The sequence below is a fragment of the Schistocerca piceifrons genome, chromosome X (assembly GCF_021461385.2).
Source record: "Schistocerca piceifrons isolate TAMUIC-IGC-003096 chromosome X, iqSchPice1.1, whole genome shotgun sequence".
Classification (NCBI taxonomy): Eukaryota; Metazoa; Arthropoda; class Insecta; order Orthoptera; family Acrididae; genus Schistocerca; species Schistocerca piceifrons.
The window spans coordinates 211,363,678-211,390,450 of NC_060149.1; positions in this window are offsets into that span (position 1 = coordinate 211,363,678).

Below are 26,773 nucleotides of genomic sequence, written 5' to 3' on the forward strand. Positions count from 1 at the left end.
GAAACGCCGATAGTTCCGGCCTGTGGTAGGAAGACTGGTCCCAAATTAGGTCGCCAGTTATCCCAGCCCACACATTTCGGCTGCACCGATGCTGATGATTCGCTGTCACCATACCGAGGGGCTTCTGCATACTATTCCACAGACAACTATTATGAACGTTGAAGACAACACTCCTTGTAAAGGTTGACTCATCTGTGAATAGGATGGATGACACAAATCCCGAAACAGTGGGTGCCTGGTGAAGAAACCAGTGACAAAACTGCTAACGATGTGGAAAGTCTGTCGCTGGTAAGCTCCCCACATGCTTTAAGTGATAAGGGTAGTAACAATTGTCATGGAGAATATTCCACACGGACGTCTGGCTTACCCTATACTGGCGGGCCAACTGTCTGATTTGACACGGCAGTCGCCTTCCGCAGTGTTAATCACATTTTCCTCCAAGCCCGGTGTCCGAACATTTTGCTCAAGTTCTTCATGATTTCCTTCTTCCTGAAACGACCCTGTCTTACACAGAAGCCGAAACACTGTTGCAAACACTGAATGACGTGGTTGTTGTTGGCGGGGATAGGTCCCCTGAAACAACCTTGCTGCCCGCCGCCCGTAGCCATTTGCCTTTCCGCAAGTAGACACCACGTCGGCAAGCTCCGATTAGAATACGGAACTATTGTGTACAACGCTGTTCAAATGGTTCAAATGGCTCTGAGCACTATGGGACTTAACTTCTAAGGTCAACAGTCCCCTAGAACTTGGAACTACTTAAACCTAACTAACCTAAGGACGTCACACACATCCTTGCCCGAGGCAGGATTCGAGCCTGCGACCGTAGCGGTCGCGCGGTTCCAGACTGTAGCGCCTAGAACCGCTCGACCACCACGGCCGGCGTACAACGCTGTATCACATCCAATACAAGGTGAGTTAGAAAGAGAAGTGAATCTAATACAACATTAAAAATTACTATGGCAGGAGAGGTTGCTAGGACATGACGTATGAGGAACAGTACCACCCTCAAGGAGGAAACGATGCACACTGTAACCGTGGCTGCATGGAACAGCGCGTATTAGACAGCAGCCTCTGTAACAAAGTATGATTGAATAAATGGTGTCTAGCATGGAAACCATGCATTTCCGGACATAAGTTCATTAGATCTTATTTGTTCCGTATCCTCTCATCGATCAGTCCCTAGAGTTTGTCCACTGTGGAAAAAAATCACCCTGTATATTAAAATTTTTATGAGAAGCTTATTTCCTCTCAAATGAAAATATATTTCAGATTTTTATGACTTTTTACACTTCTGTGAGACCCATTTAACTTAGGACCTGTTATAAATATGGATTATATACCCTTGTTTTATGTCGTCTTGAGGACCTCTCACAAAAAAAAAAAAAACATGTAATGTAAACGATTGCAAATCTAATCAACAACAGCACAACATTCTTGAACTGTATGCTTTAATGTAGACCAAAGTTCTTTCAGAATACTGCAGATGGTCATTTAGTTCAGTACGTCATTATTATTTACGCAAGGATCTTAGACATATAGTCTTAACTGCATAAACAAAAGTTATCTTCACATTATTTTGATTTTGTTATTCTGTTGCTTAATGTATCATCAAAATAACTTCTAAAATTGTTTGTGCGATAGTTTTCATGGTACATGTTTCCACGGATTATGAACAGCAATCTGGATATCATTTTATTCTGCCTACACCAGAGATCCGAATAAGTCTGACCATATGTCAGCTATTTCTTTTATCCAGTTGGCACTCAGGGCACTCATATTTATATAAAGTTAGCAAACTGCACCAGATCAACTGTTTCCTGTTTCTCTACAATTCTAGTGAACCGCGGGTCACGCTGACGTACACCTTCAACATATCTTCGTGTAACTCTTATTTCTTGAACAGCTCGTGTGGGAAATCTCTATGTTCCTGAGCTGATAATTTCGGGGAATTTTAAAGCCAAAAACATTCCTTTAATCAGTCGATATCCAGTTTTCCATTAAAACCGATTAATTTGATTTTTTTTGGTGCCTTCCAAAAACTAGTGTACATTCATTGTATTTTCTAAATTTTAAGCAAGATTTAAAGTGCCATAGACAGCGCACTGAGCGTTAGATTGGATAGACAACAACTGCACCTGAGTTCCATTGCGGAATGTATCTGATTGATTTGCGGAGACCGAGGAAAACTCTAATGAAGTCGACTGAGCCACAGAACAAATATGGTTATGTTACTTCGCTCGGAACTGTTGAAAGGTCTCTGTTGGATTCCTTTCATGTTAATTTCTTAAATCTGTTGTCATTTACGGCATAAATTCCTCTTCTAAATTTACTGTGGTGTTTCTGACTGTCTGGGAGGAGACTGAGCAGTGAAACGTGTTACTTTTACACATAAACAAGAACGATCTATCACACTACTACACTTTAAAACACAGTTTATATGTAATTCATGTCACACAGTCTCATACGGAACCTACATCCGCTTTCTTTTATATACTGTATATGATAAGATACTGTCATCCCCCTTCCCTTCTGTGTGAGAGGATGAATGAGCAAATTTATTTCTAGTTGCATGTTTGATAGTAGCAGACAAGCCTGTCTGCTAGAGAACAGTAGGACCAACGTCGGAACAGGTAGCTATGCTTTCTAGAAGCAAAGAGGTTTCTATTCTTAGTATGGTCCTGTCCGTCCCTTGTCATGTTGGTATAGGAAGCTGCCTCTCTGGTCACGGAAGCTGCCTCTCTGGTCACTTCCGTTTGCATCTGGGAGGCACCCCTCAGGAGGGACCCACGGCAGCCTGTCCGCGGCGAGCGTCTGAAGTGGTAAGATCTCCGGCTAAGTGCGTGTCTGCTAAGTCTGTAGGACAATGGATTTCTTAAGTTCAGCCTAACTGAAAATTCAATCACCTTTATTTCAGGTGTAGCTCTAAAATATCTAATGTTATCTTAAATTGCAACGCAGTGTAATTCGAGTGTGAAGTTCAGAATATCTTCCGGTAGTTGCTTTGTCACTACTTTGTGAGTAAAGTGGAACCATGTGTTGATCAGTAACTCTAACTAAGATCATCAATCTTAAATGCGAATGTGCGTGAGATTATAACGTCTCGTCTTGACAATATTTTTCAATATAGCAACTTTTCTTCATGTTCAACCCACGTGGGGTGTACTTTGTGAGACCAGTACCACGTGCTTGTACAATTGTTTTACCCATCAGGTTAATAGTAAGACGATAGTAACCAGTTCGAGGCTTTTCTTTTGTAAATTGCGTTTCGATGTAATTTATTTTAATTATCAAAATCATTGTGGAGTTACACTCTTTGTGTAAACCAAGTTGACCACGTGAAGCATGTGGTGTAAGCTTCAAAGTGGCCCTCAGCTACTCCTTTTGGGAAGATTTCACAGAGAGTTAGTATGAATTTAGTATACCAGTGTGTGGTAATTTCATGACGGACAGGATTGGGCTACGAACGTAACTTCTTTGGGTGAAAATTGAATCGGTTGGTTGTGGTTAATTTCCTCTTGGATATGTTTCAACGTTCTTCATGTGTTATTTTATGAATGCAGTGTTGTATGTAGTCTCCCAATCTTGGCTCCCTATTTGAAGTGTTCCGTAAGATTACAAACTCACATTTTCACAATCCTAAATAAGGCACCAGTTTAGTTATGAATCAAGTTTGATATGCTGAAATTTTAACGGAACAATGATCAATGTTAAAATAAATGTCCAAATATAAACTGATTTATTTCTTTTTATTTAAATTGTCTTTTTATATATATATATCACCGGTCATCGTAAGATGAGTACTAAAAGATTATAATTAATCTTGCAATGCTGAACTTTTAACGGAACAATGATCAAATTTAAAATAAATGTCCAAATATAAACTGATTTATTTCTTTTTATTTAAATTGTCTTTTTATATATATATCACCGGTTATCGTAAGATGAGTACTAAAAGATTATAATTAATGTTAGTCTGGTTGGAAATTTGGTAAGCTAGACTGGATACCTGGTGAAACAGTCGCGCAGTAATGCAAGGTTAACTTCCTCACATAGCTCACAGCTTTTAACCCACTTTTATGGTCTTGAACATCAGCACCGCTGTCAGAACAAATTAAAGCAACAACATTACGCTGTTTTAACAGAAAGATTTTTACAATGTCCGGAAGTATCAGTAACCGCAAGATTCATCTTGCCCTACGTTCCTTCTTTGTAGTCTATATTGTTTCTGCTCATTCTAAAGACACTGTTTCTAAGAATTAGAACAGCACTGTATCACGACTAATGTACTTCATTTTATTTTTATGTATAAAATTAATTTTCAAGTTCACTGATAAATTTCTTCTGTTTCATCAACTTTTTGTTTGTGACTTAGGGCACATATTCTCGGCCTCATTTCTGACACAGTTTTGGAGTAGTTGTCCACAGAAACAGTTTATGTGGCTTATTTTATCCTTTACCCTGCAACAGCGCTGAACGCTGCATCATACTGAATATTATTCCGTTAGCCTGTCACTTCAAAACATGTCCAGTTTCTTCAAATGGTTCTGAGCACTATGGGACTTAACTTCTAAGGTCATCAGTCCCCTAGAACTTAGAACTACTTAAACCTAACCAACCTAAGGCCATTACACACATCCATGCCCGAGGTAGGACTTGAACCTGCGACCGTAGCAGTCGCGCGGTTCCAGACTGTAGCGCCTAGAACCGCTTGGCCACCCCGACCGGCTGTCCCGTTTCTTCCTTGTTTATTTTATCTCCATTAAGTCTCACAATTTTCAATTTCGTTTTGCACACGGCCTTCAAGTACTTTTCAGTACAGATCACATAATGCTATGTTTATGTATCGTAACGAGACTTCTCCCGTCTATGTTAACAGCGCTTGATAGGCGACACTACAAACTTTTATTCCATTGGAGTGTCGAACAATGGTATGTAAGCACAACGCTAGAAGAAACTTAGCGTGCGTATTCTATTCTTGACCAATACCAGAACAGGATTGCAAGCATGCCTAACTTTTTACCAAGCACGACATTCTTATACAGGGTGTTCGAGATTCCCGTTACGAACTTCTAGGATTTGTAGAGGGGAGTGAGTAAGTAATACTTTGAATTTGAACCCATGTCCGGAAACGTACCGCTTCCGTACTACAACCACTTGAAAACATGTTGGTGACGCGGCCGCTTTTATAAGTAATTGATTAGGCGTGATCTAATGCATTACTTGATTTATCCACTCATTAATAGTCAAAGAAATTGCTCATGTACTCTCTGACGGGTTCTGTTCAATGCTGTGTGGCGTCCCTTTGGAGCACCGCACCCACGTCTGGTGACGGTGAAGGTACACTTTCTGGAAGCCGTTTCGCAATTGTGGTGAAAAGAGCATGCCATAGAGTCGGATATTGTGGGGAATGATGTTGATAAAGGTGACGAGTAGCTCTTCCATTACAGTGAACTTCGCCATTCAGAGGGATTATGTCGGTGCATTCTACAAGCATGTACTCAACCATGTTACTGTAACACTCTTAGACAAGTGAATGAGGCTCCAAACAGGTCAGAGAGGTAGAACAGACGTCCAATAATATTAGCAGATCCGACATAACTGCACCCACCATGACTATCTTGTTGCACACCTATCTAGTAAACATACACTCCTGGAAATTGAAATAAGAACACCGTGAATTCATTGTCCCAGGAAGGGGAAAGTTTATTGACACATTCCTGGGGTCAGATACATCACATGATCACACTGACAGAACCACAGGCACATAGACACAGGCAACAGAGCATGCACAATGTCGGCACTAGTACAGTGTATATCCACCTTTCGCAGCAATGCAGGCTGCTATTCTCCCATGGAGACGATCGTAGAGATGCTGGATGTAGTCCTGTGGAACGGCTTGCCATGCCATTTCCACCTGGCGCCTCAGTTGGACCAGCGTTCGTGCTGGACGTGCAGACCGCGTGAGACGACGCTTCATCCAGTCCCAAACATGCTCAATGGGGGACAGATCCGGAGATCTTGCTGGCCAGGGTAGTTGACTTACACCTTCTAGAGCACGTTGGGTGGCACGGGATACATGCGGACGTGCATTGTCCTGTTGGAACAGCAAGTTCCCTTGCCGGTCTAGGAATGGTAGAACGATGGGTTCGATGACGGTTTGGATGTACCGTGCACTATTCAGTGTCCCCTCGACGATCACCAGTGGTGTACGGCCAGTGTAGGAGATCGCTCCCCACACCATGATGCCGGGTGTTGGCCCTGTGTGCCTCGATCGTATGCAGTCCTGATTGTGGCGCTCACCTGCACGGCGCCAAACACGCATACGACCATCATTGGCACCAAGGCAGAAGCGACTCTCATCGCTGAAGACGACACGTCTCCATTCGTCCCTCCATTCACGCCTGTCGCGACACCACTGGAGGCGGGCTGCACGATGTTGGGGCGTGAGCGGAAGACGGCCTAACGGTGTGCGGGACCGTAGCCCAGCTTCATGGAGACGGTTGCGAATGGTCCTCGCCGATACCCCAGGAGCAACAGTGTCCCTAATTTGCTGGGAAGTGGCGGTGCGGTCCCCTACGGCACTGCGTAGGATCCTACGGTCTTGACGTGCATCCGTGCGTCGCTGCGGTCCGGTCCCAGGTCGACGGGCACGTGCACCTTCCGCCGACCACTGGCGACAACATCGATGTACTGTGGAGACCTCACGCCCCACGTGTTGAGCAATTCGGCGGTACGTCCACCCGGCCTCCCGCATGCCCACTATACGCCCTCGCTCAAAGTCCGTCAACTGCACATACGGTTCACGTCCACGCTGTCGCGGCATGCTACCAGTGTTAAAGACTGCGATGGAGCTCCGTATGCCACGGCAAACTGGCTGACACTGACGGCGGCGGTGCACAAATGCTGCGCAGCTAGCGCCATTCGACGGCCAACACCGCGGTTCCTGGTGTGTCCGCTGTGCCGTGCGTATGATCATTGCTTGTACAGCCCTCTTGCAGTGTCCGGAGCAAGTATGGTGGGTCTGACACACCGGTGTCAATGTGTTCTTTTTTCCATTTCCAGGAGTGTATTTTCAATCGACTTTGGAACGGAAACGGTACGTCTTCGGACATGGGTTGCTATTCAAATTAATATGTATTCACTCCCGTCTACAAGTCCTAGAAGTTTATAATGGGAATTCCCAAACATCCTATATACCGTACATTTTAACAAGTTTCGTGTAGAAAAGATACGATCGTAGCCAGCCTTAAAAAGAAAGAGAGAGAGAGAGAGAACGACATTGAGTAATTTGGATTTAAGCATCTGTCTATTGACAAAAAAGGAAGGAGAGGGAGGAAAAAATTTCCTGAGAAGAAATTGCTTTCCTAGACGTAAAACTACAGAAATGAAGACAAGCGAAGAGTCAATTAATGTGAACATAACATTTACTCCTCACACTCATACCTAGAGATTGAGTTTATAATGCAGCTCCAGTCACCATCTCTGGAATTTAGCACTTCTTGCTCGAGGAATAAGGGATATCAGCTATAATGAACATAAGGCTGACTCTCAAAACCGTATACATCGGTAAGTGGTCAAGTGAGGCATGAAATTAGAAAGAATTGGATCATTCATGAACAGGAGGACAACATAATAAATTATTTCGTTAGTAATCAGTAAAATGGGGAAAGATTTGAGGTATGATGATGTATATACACGGTGGTCCATTGATCGTGACCGGGCCAAATATCTCACGAAATAAGCGTCAATCGAAAAAACTACAGAGACGATAATTGTCTGACTTGAAGGGGGAAACCAGATGGCGCAATGGTTGGCCCGCTAGATGGCGCTGCCATAGGTCAAACGGATATCAACTGCGTTTTTTAAATAGGAACCCCCATTTTTTATTACATATTTGTGTAGTACGTAAAGAAATATGAACGTTTCAGTTGGACCACTTTTCTCGCTTTGTGATAGATGGCGCTGTAATAGTCACAAACATATGGCTCACAATTTTAAACGAACAGTTGGTAACAGGTAGGTCTTTTAAATTAAAATACAGAACGTAGGTACATTTGAACATTTTATTTCGCTTGTTACAATGTGATACATGTGCCTTTGTGAACTTATCATTTCTGAGAACGCATGCTGTTACAGCGTGATTACCTGTAAATACCACATTAATGCAATAAATGCTCAAAATGATGTCCGTCGACCTCGATGCATCTGGCAATACGTGTAACGACATTCCTCTCAACAGCGAGTTGTTCGTCTTCCGTAATGTTCGCAGATGCATTGACAATGTCAGGCGTTGTCGGTGGATCACGATGACAAATATCGCCACAGAAAGAAATCTGGGGACGGCATATCCTTTGAACGTGCGGGCCATGGTATGGTGCTTCGACGACCAATCCACCTGTCATGAAATATGCTATTCAGTACCGCTTCAACCGCACGCGAGCTATGTGCGGGACATTCATCATGTTGGAAGTACATCGCCATTCTGTCATGCAGTGAAACATCTTGTAGTAACATCGGTAGAACAGTACGTACGAAATCAGCATACATTGAACCATTTAGATTGCCATCAGTAAAATGGGGGCCAATTATCCTTCCTCCCATAATGCCGCACCATACATTAACCCGCCTAGGTCGCTGATGTTCCACTTGCTGCAGCCGTCGTAGGTTTTCCGTTGCCCAGTAATGCATGTTATGCCGGTTTACGTAACCGCTGTTGGTGAATGACGCTTCGTCGCTAAATAGAACGCGTGCAAAAAATCTGTCTTCGTCCCGCAATTTCTTTTGTGCCCAGTGGCAGAACTGTACACGACGTTCAAAGTCGTCGCGCAGCAATTCCTGGTGCATAGAAATATGGTACGGGTGCAATCGATGTTGATGTAGCATTCTCAACACCGATGTTTTTGAGATTACAGATTCTCGCGCATTTTGTCTGCTACTGATGTGCTGATTAGCCGTGACAGCAGCTAAAACACCTACTTGGGCATCGTCATTTGTTGCAGGTCGTGACTGACGTTTCACATGTGGCTGAACACTTCCTGTTTCCGTAAATAACGCAACTATCCGGCGAACGGCCCGCACACTTGGATGATGTCGTCCATGAAACCGAGCAGCATACATAGCACACGCCCATTGGGCAATTTGATCACAATATCCATACATCAACACGATATCGGCCTTTTCCGCAATTGGTAAACGGTCCACTTTATCACGGTAATGTGTCACGAAGCAAATACCGTCCACACTGGCGGAATGTTACGTGATACGACGTACTTATACGTTTGCGACTATTACAGCGCCATCTATCACAAAGCGATAAAAGTGGTCCAACTAAAACATTCATATTTCTTTACGTACTACACGAATATGTAATAAAAATGGGGGTTCCTATTTTAAATAAACGCAGTTGATATCCGTTTGACCTATGGCAGCGCCATCTAGCGGACCAACCATAGCTCCATCTGGTTTCCCCCTTCAAGCTAGACGAGTTTCGTTCTTTGTAGTTTTTTCGTTTTACGCTTATTTCGTGAGATATTTGGCCAGGTCACTACCAGTGGACCACCCTGTATACAGACAAGACATTGCAATATTTGTATGTTGACTAAGAATACTGAGACGTGGAGAAAACGACTGGTTCTGCAAAATAGAGATTAGATTAAGAGCTACCAGTTCTTGGCCGTATCTCTAAGTACGGCAATGTCACCATCCGCTGGAATGCATTGCTCTTTTATGCCATTCGCTGTTGCTTCCGTGCCAATTTGTCAGCTTTCTCATTCCCCATAATCCCAGCATGACCCTTGTAAAAATGGGTTGTAAGCAAGCAACTAATGATTCAAAAACGGTTCAAATGGCTCTGAGCACTATGGGACTTAACTTCTGAGGTCATCAGTCCCATAGAACTTAGAACTACTTAAACCTAACTAACCTAAGGACATCACACACATCCATGCCCAAGGCAGGATTCGAACCTGCGACCGTAGCGGTCGCGCGGTTCCAGACTGTAGCGCCTAGAACCGCTCGGCCACTTCGGCCGGCGGCACGCACTGACCGCCGTCTTGTCTAGAAGAACTTAGCGGAACGTGCGGTTTGTTCACATTGCTGGCTCGACACTAAAGCACTACAACGGGTGTCGATATCTCTACGACTACAACTCAAAACGCCATATTTCAGCAGGAGAGTTTCCAGGCTACGTACGGCAAGGTATACGCAAGTCAACGACATTTGCATGTGTTTATTTGTTGCAAGGATCATCGTCAACATTGTGTCTACAGTCCATTAATGACACAACTAACAATCATATGCAGTTAAAGGAAGCTCCATAATCAGGCCCTGAAGACGACGCGATAATCGACCGACCGTCGTATTATTCTCAGTCATTCATCATCATAGGATGCGTTATGGAGGGGCGTGGAGTCACCAGACTGCCCTTCCGGCATTTGTCAACGTTTCGAAGCTGGAGCTGCTCACTACTTGGGATCTCGAGGCTGAGTGAACGCCGGTGCTGCCTTCCGACAAATGAAAAATCCCTGGCGGTAGCGGGAATCGAACCTGGGTCACCTGCACCAGAGTCTGTTTCATTGACCATTTGGCTGCAGACTCATATGTAGTTACAATAATGAAAGATACATTTACAATTACGGCATTCAGTCACAATTAGTATATACATGTTGTATAAAATTACAATACCGATATGAAGAATAACAGTCCTATTGCTGGTCTGTGTAGCCTAATACTACTTAATCTAAGATATGAAAACTATGCGGAAAGCTGAAGAAATTTAACCAAAAGATGATAAGAGAAAAGAAAGAATATAAAATAGGAAGAGATTTGGGCCTCCATCGCAGCCGCCGGATGTTAATGGCCTCGGAGTATACAGCGAATCTTCACGCTCGCCTAGCTATTGCTATTAAAATTCCATTGCTATTAAAGTTCCATTCGGTCCTGCCGATGTGGCACAGACTGTAGAAGAAGAGCCTTTGCTCCCCTGCATTGTAAAGCTCTAATTGAATTTTGAACAGAACTTATCTTGTAACTACTAACACTAATCTAGAGGGTGAACCAGAGCTCCGCCAACAAACTTTCAGAAGTGGTACTATAGGCCAAAACAAGAAAAAAATGCCCAGTAAACACGAGCTGTAAAATGGATGGCTTAAGAGCTATGAAAACTTGTTCAATAGAAGAAATGTTTCACAGTAGCGAAGTTGAACTAGTGCTCATAACTCTTAAGGTATGCATTTTAGAGCCCATATTTACAGGCTTTTTTGCTTGTTTTCGTCCATTCTACCACCTCTGAAAGCTTGTCGGCGGAATTCTGGTTCACTCTGCATAGTTATTTAAACCTACATGCTTGAGTACATCAGGTGTGGCAACAGCATTACCTTTTTCTGTCCTATTTTTCTGATCTTTCGATGATATTTCTTTCTTGCGTCTGGAAACAAAGTTTCGGGGCGTTTACATTAATTTGCTTTTTACAGGGTTGGTGGTACATGTGACGCAACAACAGCAAAGGAGCCTGTAACCACTGGGGACAGTACCACACGTTGCCCTACAGTAATAAATAACACAACACATACACATCGTATTAATCCACATTAATCCACGTGATCATTGAGCTTTAAACCTCATGGAAATAAATAGTAACTAGTAACTGTAAATTTGTTATTTCATTCGATAGCCTAAAAATGTTCGCATTTAAGCTTTAACAAAAAATGTGTGTGAGTTCCTAATGAACCAAACTGCTGAGATCAACGATCCCTTGACTTCCACACTACTTAAACTAAATTGTGCTAAGAACAACACACACACCCATGCCGAGGGAGGACTCGAACCTCCGGCGGGAGGGGCTGCGCAATCCGTGACATGGCGCCTCTAACCGCGCAGCCACTCCGCGAGGCTACGATTTAACAGATTTTTAAGCAAATCAATTCTTCACCATTTGCTGTGTCATTACTTCCTCCATGGGACTCCAAACACGGATGGCAAAGAAAGAGATTCAAAAATGGTTCAAATGGCTCTGAGCACTATGGCACTTAACATCTGAGGTCATCAGTCCCCCAGAACTTAGAACTACTTAAACCTAACGAACTTAAGGACATCACACACATCCATGCCAGAGGCAGGATTCGAACCTGCGACAGTAGCGGTCGCGCGGTTCCAGACTGAAACTCCTAGAACCGCTCGGTCACAGCTGCCGGGGGGTTTCATATGGCACGCCCACTCTGGTTAGTCGGAAAGACGTTGCCCAGGTCGCATCTAAGCCACAGGCTGGAATCGAATCTGTCCTGCCTGGTCGTATCCAACGCTTTGGTGAGCCTACTAGATCCGCAGATTGGAGCGTGCACATGTCCCAGCTGCTTTAACTAGCTCTCGTTACACGAAGATGGAATCGGGAAAAAGTAACCAAGTCCCTCATAAATAGTTGCGCGACTGTTTGCTACTCCAAGTCAGAGCGCTTGTAAAGGCTGTCTGCTGAACTACGTCGGTTTCCCCTTATAAAGCGAAGGACCCCGGGCCCCCCGCGATATGCTTTCACACTCTTCGGGGGTCTGTTGCTAACTGTCAGGGCCTTGACCAAGCCGATAGCGTGCTAAAATTAACACACTAGCTGCTTTTGTCACTCCTTTTCTAGATAAAGGAGATACATTCAATCCACCTCTTCATATTCATATTTTTAGCAAGAACCGTCACGTATCACACAAATTAAAAAATTAAAAACCACGGCCAACTACTGACCAGTTGAAAATTTATGCTAACAATTGCTCTGGATAGCACTGTATGTACAAGAATTGGAATACGCGTAGCGAAAAAATATAAGTGGATTGAAAACCGACAAGAAATAAAAGACGACGCCATCACAAACACAAAAATACAAATCTTGTTGCCATATAGGTCGGGAGTAGGTAAGGGTCATTGCCAGGTTGGAATTCAACCACGGATGGTACCGTCCATGTCTGTAGACACCACGCCATACTATCACCATACTGTGACTGTGGGGATATCCAGGACGTGAAACACATGTACTTTTGCTGTCCTCGATACAAAAGAGAATTAGACTGGCTACTTACGGAACTGATCGACATGAATCAAGAACTTACTTAGAATGTGTTAACACTCTTGCTCCAATTAACATTAAAAACAGGAACATTATATTCGCGAAGAAAACTCATGTTAAACTGACAAGTTCTAAATCATTACGAAATGTATTTATGATCAAAGAAACAAGTATTAACGTAATGTAATGATACTTACAAATTGCTTGTGTTAAAATTTATGATTCAGTTGTAACCGTTAAATTTAGGTCTGTCTGTGTTTATTTCGATTTTAATATAAACCTGTTTGTTAACCTAAGAGGTCATCATATTTGTCTGTTATTCACTATGTCACTGAAATTTCTTTTAAATTTCTCCCAAGTTATGAAAACGATAGATTGATGCCTTCAGAGGATAGGAAGTACTGTAAGTTTGGATTCCCTGTATTAGTGTATCAAAGGCCAACAAACAAATAATAAAAAAAACATATTTTACCCACTAGTTCGACTTAAATGTTACTTCCGTAGCAACATAACCTGTACCATTTCAAACGTCACTGCATACGCCATGTAGACAAAGTCCTTCGCGCTTTATTTAGTTTCACCATTCTTCGTTAGCTGAGGATGGCTTAAAACTGGCATTTATAGTCACAAAAAACAGTCACGGCGCTAATATTTGCAAGTGTGACATCTCTCTATAGTCTCAGTTACTAATTTCAGGGGCACTGTCATACACATCCTTCGGGTTGTTTATCATGTGTGCTGCAATTTTATAAACGTTTGTGTAATTTTCCAAAGCCACGATGGCTAATCCGACGCCCAAAGCCAATTTGTGTCTACTTTAGCCCCTCGACTCGGAATTTTTATTTTTTAATTTTTCAATTACAGTTTTAAGTTTTATCTACAACGCTATTATTAGGAAAGTCGAAGTACTAGCTACGTAGAGGAAGAACTGAAGGAAATTTTCATGTGGAAATTTTTGCCTCGTGTGATTTGGAGGAGATAGGAAGAATTTCAATGGAAATATAATAATGTAATTTGAACTCTCTCCTGCGGATAAGAATGTAAAAATGTTGTGTGCACATCCTGTTCTCAATTTCATCCGATTCAAGAGAAAACACCGTCAGGTGGCTTGCGGATTATGGATGTAGATGTTACCATAGCAGTTCACAAATGAAATGATCACGTTTAGTAACTAGTAAGACAATCGTTGGGCTCTCTGTATGGATCAAACTAAAAATCTAGTAATATTACTGACAACACACGACAATGGATATCCCTACCGAAATGTAGTAATCTGCAGGCTGTAACATGTCTCAGTTTCAGGGAGCATTCCTCACACATAGAGGAATAAAAAGTATTGTATGACCATGGGTCCGGAAACACTTTATTTCCATGTTAGAGCTCATTTTCTACTTCTCTTCGTAAACTCATTAATCACGGTAAGCATACAGAACGTACCAGCATTACATGAAACGGTTTCTAACATGAAATGTTCAAAATACCCCCTTGGTTACACGTGTTTAGACTGCACAACAAGTTGTAATTTCTAAGTTCACCGTCATTATTTGTTGCTCAAATTGAACAATGGTAATACTGATACGTGACTCACTTCATTGTTTGTACTAACATGCGACTAATTTCATTGCTTGAGTTGACATGCGTCTAACTTCTGTGCTTGTCCAGGACAGAGAGAAGGTCACCAACGGTCGAAATGGCATCTGACTTTCTTATTGCATTGCAAATTTAGATTTCAACTGACAGGGCAGCTATCATCAGTACGTTATAAGTAGTCATGCAGACTGAACGTAATTGTAACGACATACATTATGATCTAACTCAGGCATGTACAAGCATTAGTCCAACTCTTTCCTTGCATGTGTCGACAGGTGACTCACTTCACTGCTCTACTATCACCAAGCACGTAGCATCAACTGTCTACTGTTCATCACGGACTGTGTAAACACGTAGCATCAACTATTTAGTGCTCATCACGGACTTTGTTTGCGGTACAGCGCAATGGAAGTGCACTCAAATGCGAAGTTGACAGACGCTCATTTGTTGTACGGATTAGGCCGCGGCACTCAATGTTTGTATCGGGAGAGATTTATAGAACGATGGTGCCCCTATAGGAGGAAGTTTGGAGCGATTGGTCGTTGTCTTAGGAAGCATGAGAGATTTAAGCTTGCTGCTCGTGATCGGGGGAGGGCTAGAAGGACGAGGAAACCTCATCTGGGGGAGGGACTTATTCGTATAATTCACGACAACCATAGTGTCAGCGTAAGACGACCAGGTGCAACAAGTAATGTTGACCACGCGACTGTCCGGAGAGTGCTACATGAGAAATTGCTGTATCCATACCATGTGTAGCGTGTGCAGGCACTATCAAATTCGGAAATTTGTTGTAAGTACTATGGGACCAAACTGCAGAGGTCATCGGTCCCTAAGCTTACACACTACTTAATCTAACTTAAGCTAACTCACTCTAAGTACAACACACACACACCCATGACCGAGGGAGGCCTCGAACCTCCGACGCGGGGAGCCGCACGAACGGGACATGGCGCCTAAGACCACGCGGTTGCCTCGCGCGGCGCAGGCACTATCAGCTGCAGATATTCCTGAACGGGTACACTTCTGCGAATAGTACATTCAACTATGTGTCAACCCTCACTTTAGTTCAAATGTGCTGTTCACGGTTGAGGCTTCGGTTCAGCGTAATCAAACTGTAAATTTTCAGTGAGCACGTATCGGTAGTGTTACTTAAACATCGACAGTTGATTCATCCGATATTATCAGATGTATATTTAAAAACTATCGATGTATCGATTAACGATCGATTGGTAGGGTATGTATTTCAAATGAATAATAACTTTCTATGAATTTTTATTGCTTAAAATTCGACAATACAAGATATGCCAATTTTGTTTTATAAAAAGTATGGTATTTAAATTCCTTTCCTTTAGTCTCTTGTTTAAAATACAACATTAAAAAGTACACATAAGATGTTTAAATCCTTCTTTTAGTCTTTTGGATTTTTAAATAATTATTTACCCTGTCTTGGAGAAAACGTCTCTGCAGGAATTGAAGTCGCTGGACACCACAAAAATTTAATCGCCATTACGCGCAGTATACTATTAGATTTTGCACAATATTCTAATACAAAAGCATGCTTGTCTATTACGGGTTTTCCAAAATATTGATGTAAGTTAATTATGGAATCACTGACTGGTGTAACGACATCGACATTACACTGTTGTTAATTGGGCAAAAAAAGTAGATCATTCGATTTCAAACTATTAGACGTATTAGTAGATGTATTATCACTGCTCATAGATGCTTCTGTTTCAAGTATTATTCTTGTAGTTGGTGCGATGATAGCAGCAAACTCTTTCTGAAGTACTTGTGCAGCGTTCTCTGAATCTTGAAATGTCATGAAAAAAGTTTTTTAAACCTGGAATCTAATAATGTCACAAGCATATTAACAGTCAATGTGTTAAATGGTTTCACTCTTTAATTGACTGATTTAATCAAGGAATCCAGAACACGTCGTCTTTCATTAGTTGTTAAGGTGCTTTACAAGTCTGAAAACTTTGCGCCAATACCTCGTATGAGAGGTATCATTAAGGAAGCAGTGATGTATGACTCCCCTGAGATTCTTGTTGCTACTTCAAAAGGTTCAAGAAGATCTATTATCTTTTGTATAGCTAAGTAATTCTCTGTGGTGAGGGTAGTAAGTGCTTTTGAACTTTCGTTGATCGCAATCTCAAGCTAACTTTGTACTTCAAAATTCTTCTGAATGTCTGGCATGAGCTTTTCCATCGAGTCGACAATTCTTGTCTCAGTCTCAGTTCTTTTTTGTTTGCACTTTTTTGAACAGTGCGCAGTTTGTCAGTGGCTAGTGCAGAATTATGAAAGAAACTCACAATAGCCTCTGTTTTTAATAAAACTCTGGAAATGTTTCTACTTTGAAACAATCTTGTACTGTTAAGTTGATGCAGTGAGCAAAACAGGGTGAATGTCGAATCATCAAGATTTAAGCGGCATTTTCGTAAGTGCAGCGGTGTCTGTAACCACTACCACTGTCTTATCACGGATACTCTATTGTAGTAAGATTTGATTGATGACCTGAAAAAAATGTAATGTTAAAGTAACCTGCCAGTATGTCCGAAATTTTCCATAATACTGTCTAAAAATTTCTTTTTTTGAACATCTTGCTACCTGAAAAGTACTTTCATGTGTTGTGTTGTTGTTGTGGTCTTCAGTCCAGAGACTGGTTTGATGCAGCTCTCCATGCTACTCTATCCTGTGCAAGCTTCTTCATCTCCGGGTAACTACTGCAACCTACATTCTTCTGAATCTGCTTAGTATATCCATCTCTTGGTCAACATCTACGATTTTTACTCTCCACGATTCCCTCCATTGTTAAATTTGTGATCCCTTAATGCCTCAGAACGTGTCCTAACAAACTGCACCTTCTTTTTATCAGGTTGTGCCACAATTTCCTCTTCTCCCCAGTTCTATTCAGTACCTCTTCATTAGTTAGGTGATCTACCCTTCTAATCTTCAGCACTCTTCTGTAGCACCACATTTCGAAAGCTTCTATCCTCTTCTTGACTAAACTATTTATCTTCCATGTTTCACTTCCATACACTCAATGCAAATACTTTTAGAAAAGACTTCCTGCATTTAAATCTATATTAGCTGTTAACAAATTTCTCTTCTTCAGAAACGCTTTCCTTGTCGCTGCCAATCTACAATTTATATCCTCTCTACTTCGACTATCATCAATTATTTTGCACCCAAAATAGCAAAACTCATATACTACTTTCAGTGTCTCATTTCCTAACCTAATTCCCTGAGCATCACCCGACTTAATTCGACTTCATGCCATTATCCTCGCTTTACTTTTCCTGATGTTCATCTTATGCCCCCCTTTCAAGACAGTGTCCATTCCGTTCAGCTGCTCTTCCAGGTAGTTTGCTGTCTGACAGAATTTCAGTGTCATCGGCAAACCTCAAAGTTTTTATTTCTTCTCTATGGATTTTAATTCCTACTCCGAATTTTTCTTTTGTTTCCTTTAATGCTTGCTCAATATACTGATTGAATAACTTCGGTGATATACTACAACCCTGTCTTACTCCCTTCTCAACCACTGCTTCCCTTTCATGCCGCTCTACTCTTATAACAGCCATCTGATTTCTGTACAGACTGTAAACAGCCTATCGCTCCCTGTATTTTACCCTTGCCACCTTCAGAATTTTAAAGAGAGTATTCCAGTCAACAATGTCAAAAGCTTTCTGTAAGTCTACAAATGCTAGAAACGTTGCTTTGCCTTACCTTATGCTATCTTCTAAGATAAGTTGTAGTGTTAGTATTGCCTCACGTGTTTCAACATTTCTACGGAATCCAAACTGATCTTCCCCAAGGTCGGCTTCTACCAGTTTTTCCATTCGTCTGTAAAGAATTCGAGTTAGTATTTTGCTGCCGTGACTTATTAAACTAATAGTTCGGTCATTTTCACACCTGTCGACACCTGCTTTTTTTGGGATCGGAATTATTATATTATTCTTGAAGTCTGAGGGTATTTCGCCTGTCTCACACATCATGCTCACCAGATGGTAGAGCTGTCAAATGGCTGGCTCTCCCAAGGCTATCAGTAGCTCTAATGGAATGTTGTCTATTCCTGGTGGCTTTTTTTTTTTTTTTTTTACTCTTGTCTTTCAGTGCTGTGTCAAATTCTTCACGCAGAATCATATCTCCCATTTCATCTTTATCTATTTTTTTTCCATTTCCATAATATTGCCCTCAGGCACATTGCCATTGTACAGACCCTCTATATACTCCTTCCATCTTTCTGCTTTCCTGTCTTTGCTTGGGACTGGTTTCCCATCTGAGCTTTTGATATTCATACAGGCGATTCTCTTTTCCTCAAAGTTATGTTTAATTTTCCTGTAGGCAATATCTATCTTACCCCTTGTAATATATGCCTCTACCTCCTAACATTTGCCTGTTAGCCATCCTTGCTTAGACATTTTGCACTTACTGCTGATTTCAATTTTGAGACGTTTGTATTCCTTTTCGCCTTGTTCATTTACTGCATTTTTATATTTTCTCCTTTCATCAATTAAATTCAATCTCTCTTCTGTTATCCAAGGATTTCTACTAGCCCTCGTCTTTTTACGTACTTGTTCCTCTGCGGCCTTCACTATTTCATCTCTCAAAACTAACTATTCTTCTTCTACTATATTTCTTTACCCTGTATTTGTTAATCGTTCCCTAATGCTTTACCCTATATTTGTTAATCGTTTCCTAATGTTCTCTCTGAAACTCTCTACAACCTCTAGTTCCTTCAGTTTATCCAGGTTCCATGTCCTTAACTTCCTACCTTTTTGCAGTTTCTTCAGTTTTAATCTACAGTTCACCACCAATAAATTGTTGTCAGAATCCGCATATGCCCCTGGAAATGTCTTACAATTTCAAACCTGGTTCCTAAACCTCTGTCTTGCCATTATATAATCAATATGAAATCTTCCAGTGTCTCTAGGCCTCTTCCACGTATATAACCTTCTTTCATGATTCTTAAACCAAGTGTTAGCTATGATTATGTTATGCTCTACGCAGAATTCTACTAGGCTTCTTCCACTTTCATTCCTTACCCCCAGTCCATATTCTGAATAATTTCTTTTATCGCACCAAACATTTCTTCAATCTCTTCATCTGCGGAGCTAGTTGGCAAATAAACTTGTACTAAAGTGGTAAGCATGGGCTTCGTGTCTGCCTTCGCTACAATAATGCGTTCACTATGCTGTTCGTAGTAGATTATCCGCGCTCTTATTTTTTTTATTCATTATTAAACCGACTCCTGCATTACCTCTATTTGATTTTGTATTTATAAACCTGTATTCACCTGACCGAAAGTCTTGTTTCTCCTGCCACCGAACTTCACTAATTCCCACTATATCTAACTTTAACCTATCCATTTCCCTTTTTAAATTTTCGAACCTACCTGCACGATTAAGGGATCTGACATTCCACGCTCCGATCCGTAGAACGCCAATTTTCTTTCTCCTGATAACGATGTCCTCCTGAGTAGTTCCCACCCGGAGATCCGATTGGGGGACTATTTTACCTCCGGAATATTTTACCCTAGAAGACGCCATCATCATTTAACCATTCAGAAAAGCTGCATTCAAGCGGGAAAAATTTCGGTTGTAGTTTCCACTTGCTTTCAGCCGTTCGCCATTCGCAGTACCAGCACAGCAAGGCCGTTTTGATTAATGTTACAAGGCCAGATCAGTCAATTATCCAGACTGTTGCCCCTGAAACTACTGAAAAGGCTGTTGCCCCTCTTCAAGAACCACATGTTTGCCTGGCCTCTCAACAGATACCCCTCCGTTGTGGTTGCACCTACGGTACGACTAACTGTATCGCTGAGGCACTCAAGCCTCCCCACCAACGGCAAGGTCCATGGTTCATGGCCCAATTTTTATGAGAATTTTTTTAAATATATAAAACTATATATAAAATATAATTATCATAAAAACTGTTCTTATATATTGCTTGTCGATGTTACGTTGAGCTACAGCTGTTAGATGGCTGGAGAAAACAGGAAGAGGACGAGGAAGAGAAAGAAAATGAAGAAGAAGAAGAAGAGGAAGGTCACCGTAAGGTATAGGGATGCGAGAGGGTAAGTGTTTACTGGTCTGCTATGCAATGCTGCTACCTTAGGTGTGCATGCTTGCTGATGAGCTGCACATGGGAATAACAAGATTGAAACTGCGTTGAAGAGATCAAGGGTGGCTTCTTCACTCATTATGTTTTTTTGTTAGTTGAGTTGACACTCAGTACAGAGCAAAACTGCCATCACTCTGCTGCTTTGATTCGGTTAGTATGGCCTATATTTACATCTTGCTACATCGGTGAGATCGCGCAGCACTTGTGATCTTAGTGCAGTCTACATAAAGAGTGTAGCTTGTAGAAGTTTTGTTGGGTGTTTCGCCTTTCGTCGGGGGAAGCGCACCGAGCGGTATAAAGAGCTCAGTACGGTATTAATGAAGGATAAGGAAAGATGCGGCGAGAGACAGCAGCGATGGCACCTTCACCCACCATACATGTGTATTCCTATAATATACCCGCGCCGCTCATAGTTAGCACTTGACACAACCTGATAGATAGCGTTTCGTCGGCTTCACTGTGGCGGCGATACAACAGCTTCCATTACATAATAGCTGAGAGTTTTCCATTACCACTGGAAAGTTCCGATTCGGTTAGCAAGGCCTATATTTACAACTTGCTACGGTTAGTCGTTTTTGGTAAATATATGCATTAATATTGACTCTGTTTTATAAGCACCGAAAGTTTTAATTCTGTTCCGGTTCACTAACACAATGGAAGCACTTTCGCATAAATCGCCACAAAAGCAAGTTTTTTATATAATCGAAAGACAGCAGCACAGTAATTTTAACGCCACTACCAGCTGATTTCGCTAGGCTGTATTAATTTTGGTTCAGAAAGTGTAGGGGTCCGCGTTCGTTTCTCATTTGTTAGTCGGCTATCGCACAAGCCCTCAAGTGAAAATTTTGATCGCGGAAGTACGTGTTTTGAGAAAGCGCATTATAGAGGCATCTATGCTCAAATGTATTGCTTATTTATGGAAATTAATAAGAAAATACAGGGTACTTTTTCGGCTCAATATTATGTAAAAATCAACACCTATTTCTTTCAGGCACTGTCTATAATGTATACGTTTTACAGATTTTTTGTTGATATCGGGTAATGCAGCACACTTTCAAAGCAAATTACAAGTATTTTGAATATTTTTAAGTCTGATTAGGGTTATTAAAAGAATTACAAAGAAATTGATGCAATTTTTTTCTAAAATGCTTCCTCAGATTGAGGTATCGTTTAATCCAATGTTATACATTTGAAGGAGACCAACTTTTTACCATATATGCATGACATGATGGCTGAGGTACTAGAATTATTTAACTCTACCTATTATGTATACTACAAGGATACAAAAATATCACATCTTACATTTTATTTTATTCAATTTTTTCCTAATAAAAATATTATTTTTTCTATAATTTAGTTGATTCTGCAATAAAGCTTAGGTCTACTACATAAGTATGAACTATTGCAAATTACAGAAAAAAATTAGAGCAATGCTTTATAAACCTTAGGAAATATTTTCACCTGAATTCTGAAAAATACAACTTGCAGGAAATTGCGAATAAAGATATGAGTCCATTTAAACTGTGCCTCAGAACATTTCTGAAGTATAGTCTTCATCCTGCAGCGTTTCTTCATCTTCAAGCTTCCTCTTGGCATTCCCTTTTAGCATTTCTTGCTTCTTTGGTAGCTTGAACAGTGAATCTTTCAGCTTCATGCGCCCGTTGTTAGTCACACGCAAGCAATTGATCTTCCGTATTCGAGCCACATTTTATGCTTAAATTTCTCAGGACTTCCAACCTTCCTATCACTCCATCACTGAAAATATCACTGCTACAAAAACATTCTTGGGTAATCTTTGCCATATGCAGTGGTGGAAATTTTCATTTGTATTCTGAGTGCCCCCATGAAGACATTTACTAAGCAAAACAAGGTCTCTGAGGTCTCTAAAAATTGGTTTTATTTCATTCATAACAGGCTCAGGAAGAGAATGCTTATGATGGTATATATGACTACTTTCTTTTGCCAAACCAAGGACCTGCTACTTTAGGGCAAAGTCCGTGAACAGGGTGGTCATCTGTGGACAACTTATGAAAGCACGTGGCCCATACAGCTTTTCTCATTGCTGTAACATCATTCAGAGGTGCAGTTCGTCTAATGGCCAGTCCATAATAACTCTGAAGAAGGTCTGTTTCAGTTTCTGTCAATCTGCCTCTGCCAGACAGAGATTTTCCATCAGATAGCAACTTTCCTTTCATTTCTCTTCGTAGCTTCCTCAATGTAGCACTCATCCTCTTTTGCACATGTCCATAACACTCCAGTTTTGTTACCAAGGTATCACTATAAACACTGAACTCATTAATTTTATTGAAAGTTTTAGAGTCCCCATCGACTAGGTACTTCGTATATCTAACGTTATAAAAGGGCACTGACCTCTGAAATATTTTTAAAGCTCCATCACAGTCCATATCTACACTGTAACCATCATAATTCTTAGAATACTAATGTTCAATATGTCCTTCGGTGTTACCATGGCAGGTGTGGCAATACTTAGATAAGCACTCAACATCAACAACTTTTCCGTTCTCCAGAGAAGTAGCACTTACAACACCATTCAAGGAACGATGTCCTCGACGTTGCCGTATCCCATCAAGTGCAACAGCAATGTCCCTGGTTCCACTAATATTTACAGTTTCTTCTACTGCACGTTTCATAGATGCTTTAGACACAATCGTCAAGGCACTTAAAAATATTTTTATGTACTTGCTGAACCGACTGGAAGGAGGAGGAAGGTTCATCAAACCACAAAACGTATGAGCAGCCTTTTTTCCTTTTCCTATTGCACGCATTGTGTACACTAACTTCAAATTCACATCATATGAATTATGCACGATGTTCGAAGTCATTTTCGAGGTAGATTTATTGCAAGATCTACACAGGACAACTAATTTTGACGCTAAACCCTTCCTGCTACTTTGTTGTTCAGTTATTTCCAGACAGCCTACAACATCACATTGTTTACATTTAGCCACTTCCTTTATCAAAGAAGATAAGATGCTCACATCAACAACAACAAATCTACTACAAACAGCGTCATTATTAACACAAAAATTTGAATCACCAGGAGGCGTCCCATGTGGGAGTTTCTTCCCTGAAGAACTCATATATAGGTTACTTTCAACAGTTGGGCTTGCTTTGTTTGTGAACTGGTTACCACGGACTTACCTTTTATTGAATTCTTTGATGCGTGGCATAGTTCGTATTTATTGCACAGTAAAGGATATGTTCAAATGTTCAAATGTGTGTGAATTTCTATGGGACCAAACTGTTGAGGTCTTCGGTCCCTAGATTCACACACTACTTAAACTAACATGCTAAGAAAAATACACACACCCATGCCGAGGGAAGACTCGAACCTCCGGCGGGAGGAAAGGATATGTACTTCCTTAAATATATGCATAGCACTTGGGCAATAAACATTCAGTAACACGTGAACAAACTGCTTCAGCGAAACAAAAGTAAATACTAGCAAACATAATCATTTACAGACACTAGAAACCTGTACTGTTACCAACGTATACATTGTATCATACTTATAACAGCTGGAAACAGAAAGTTTACAGTTCTTTTCGAAATGATACTGGTTTCCGTAACAGAAATAAAGGGGGCGTGGCGGTATACATGACTGTAACTTTAAAATTTGGTATATATATATATATATATATATATATATATATATATATATATATGTGTGTCATTTTTCATTTGAAACCCTATAGTGAATATATCAATGTTATCAGGAAAGACTATATAACTTAATAAAGTCATAAGCAATTTCGATTTTTCCACCATTTATAAGTACCCTGTATCCATAAGCCTGTTGTACCGCAATTATTCTATGATTTGCTATAGTTGGCAGTGTCCGTAAACAAAACACAAATGACACGACGGCTTCAGATTTTTAACGATAAGAGGGTGAAGGTTGAGCGGGAGTGGGGAGGGGAGGGGTGAAACTACCATGAAATACATTACGCCGACTTCTACCGGCATGTACCGATCACAAGAATGAAACGAAACTTAGCATGGCATTGACGAGTAAAAGAAAGAAATATTTAAAGAAATGTTAGTTACATGTGCATAGATTCTACTTCGTGATGACCTGCGGTTTTAGTCACTTATAATATGGGTGAAATTAATTTTTCGTCTATAATGAAGTGGCAAGTCAAGGGCAGTATTCCTTCATTCGCATTGCTTCCCCAAATGTTCGTTTTAACATTTAAAAAATTACGTTTTATAAGGGCTTTCCTCTAATTATCTCTTCCTGTAGTTTTGAGATCAGTAAACATTTAAGTGTGGTTTTATCTGGCAACTCATACATGCTGTCTAAGACATAAACAATTTTTTCAAACCTTGATGGGGGGCAGCATATCGATAGCAATAATTTGTACATGAAGAGAATAAAGTTCTTTTTTTACTTTTGAACTGTCATCGTATGTTAAAATAATTTTCTATAGAGCTACTCGTTTCGTTTGGTTGCACCTCTTGCACTTGATCTAGCTCACAAATTGATCGCTCACCTTTCAATTCCGTTACTAATTCGTGGCTCTGTAGTTTTTCACCATGTTTTCTTTTCATTGGTCTTTTAAATTAGCCATATTCCCTGATCATGTTTAAAATCTTTAATGCAAATGATACGCTTTACAAAATGACCACTATCCCCTACTTTCTTGGAAAAAAAAGATTGATTTTTACGGTTCATTTTCTAAACAAATACAAAGGACTCTATTTACGCACCTCCTACACAAACAAAATAATCTTGGAAGCGTGAAATTTCCTCAGCCAGCAGAGACTACAGATGGCAAGCGAAAAATACTGATTGTTTCATGTCGTCACCATTCGGAACAGTTCTTCGCTACTGTGCTCTTTGTCCCACTGCAGCCAACGACAGCGATTCAACAGTTGTGGCACTGTAGTTGCGTGCTGAAGAATAATCCTGTTATTGTGTGGCATTTAAGTAACGAAATGGGTGTCGAAGAAGCCATTGTTTTCACATTGAGGTCACCTCCTACGATACCCCGTAGAGGTAGAAGCGTTAGAGGCAGAATTTTTCTCGTTACGCTCGAAAAATTGTTAATCAGTTTGCGTAATGCCGTAAACTCTAAAAAATAAGAAAATAAAATAAAAATAATGGTGAACTTATTCACCCGCTGCACAAGTTTCAAACAAGGGGTTTCACCATTAATAGGCAAGAGCTTAAGAAATATCTATAGGATTTGGAGTTTTGCAAAAACATTCCTGGACATTCATAGTGAACTCTTGGCAAGAACCTATTAGTTTTTCTCACATCCACTGTAACGTCCACATTTCGCCCGAATTACTTATGAGTACGCACTGCAATGCTGTGAAAGTAGATAGCATGTAAATACAGTTGTATATTTTAATGATTATGTCATGCCACCATACAAATAAGAAAACTTGACACTCGACGTGTTGTGCTTCTACTATATTCAGTTTTGCGGGAAATGGTGTTGTTCAAGGACTTGAGGAAGCAAGCTCTGCTAATCAACTACAACATGTGCAACTAACATATGAATGATATTTGGGCTTCTGCAAAAGCGGGATTGACGCAGGGGCATTAGGATTGCGCCAGTGTTTTGTGTTTCCGAATCACTTTACACATTAACATGTACGACTGAAAACGCTAGTATGTACAACGAGGATTCGGAAACAGAAGAGTACAGTAGTAGGTGTGTTTAATTAATAACGACAATAATTGTATTTATTTTAAAATGCGTTATACAGTACAATCAGAAACACCCAACAAATCTTTAAAATGTCATTTTTTCGCTCTACTAACTGCATTGTACTACAACAGCCCTATTTACATTTATATTCCTTGCTATAAGTAAGTAAGCTCACATATTTGAAGATGAAAATCAGTATAACATACATTCACGAATCCATGTTACTTTCGTGTGTAGTTTTTACCATAAGCATCTGGTCGATACGAGATGCGCACGACCGTGAATTGTCACCATGGAAGACAAACAAGAAAATTCCCTCTTTCACGACCCC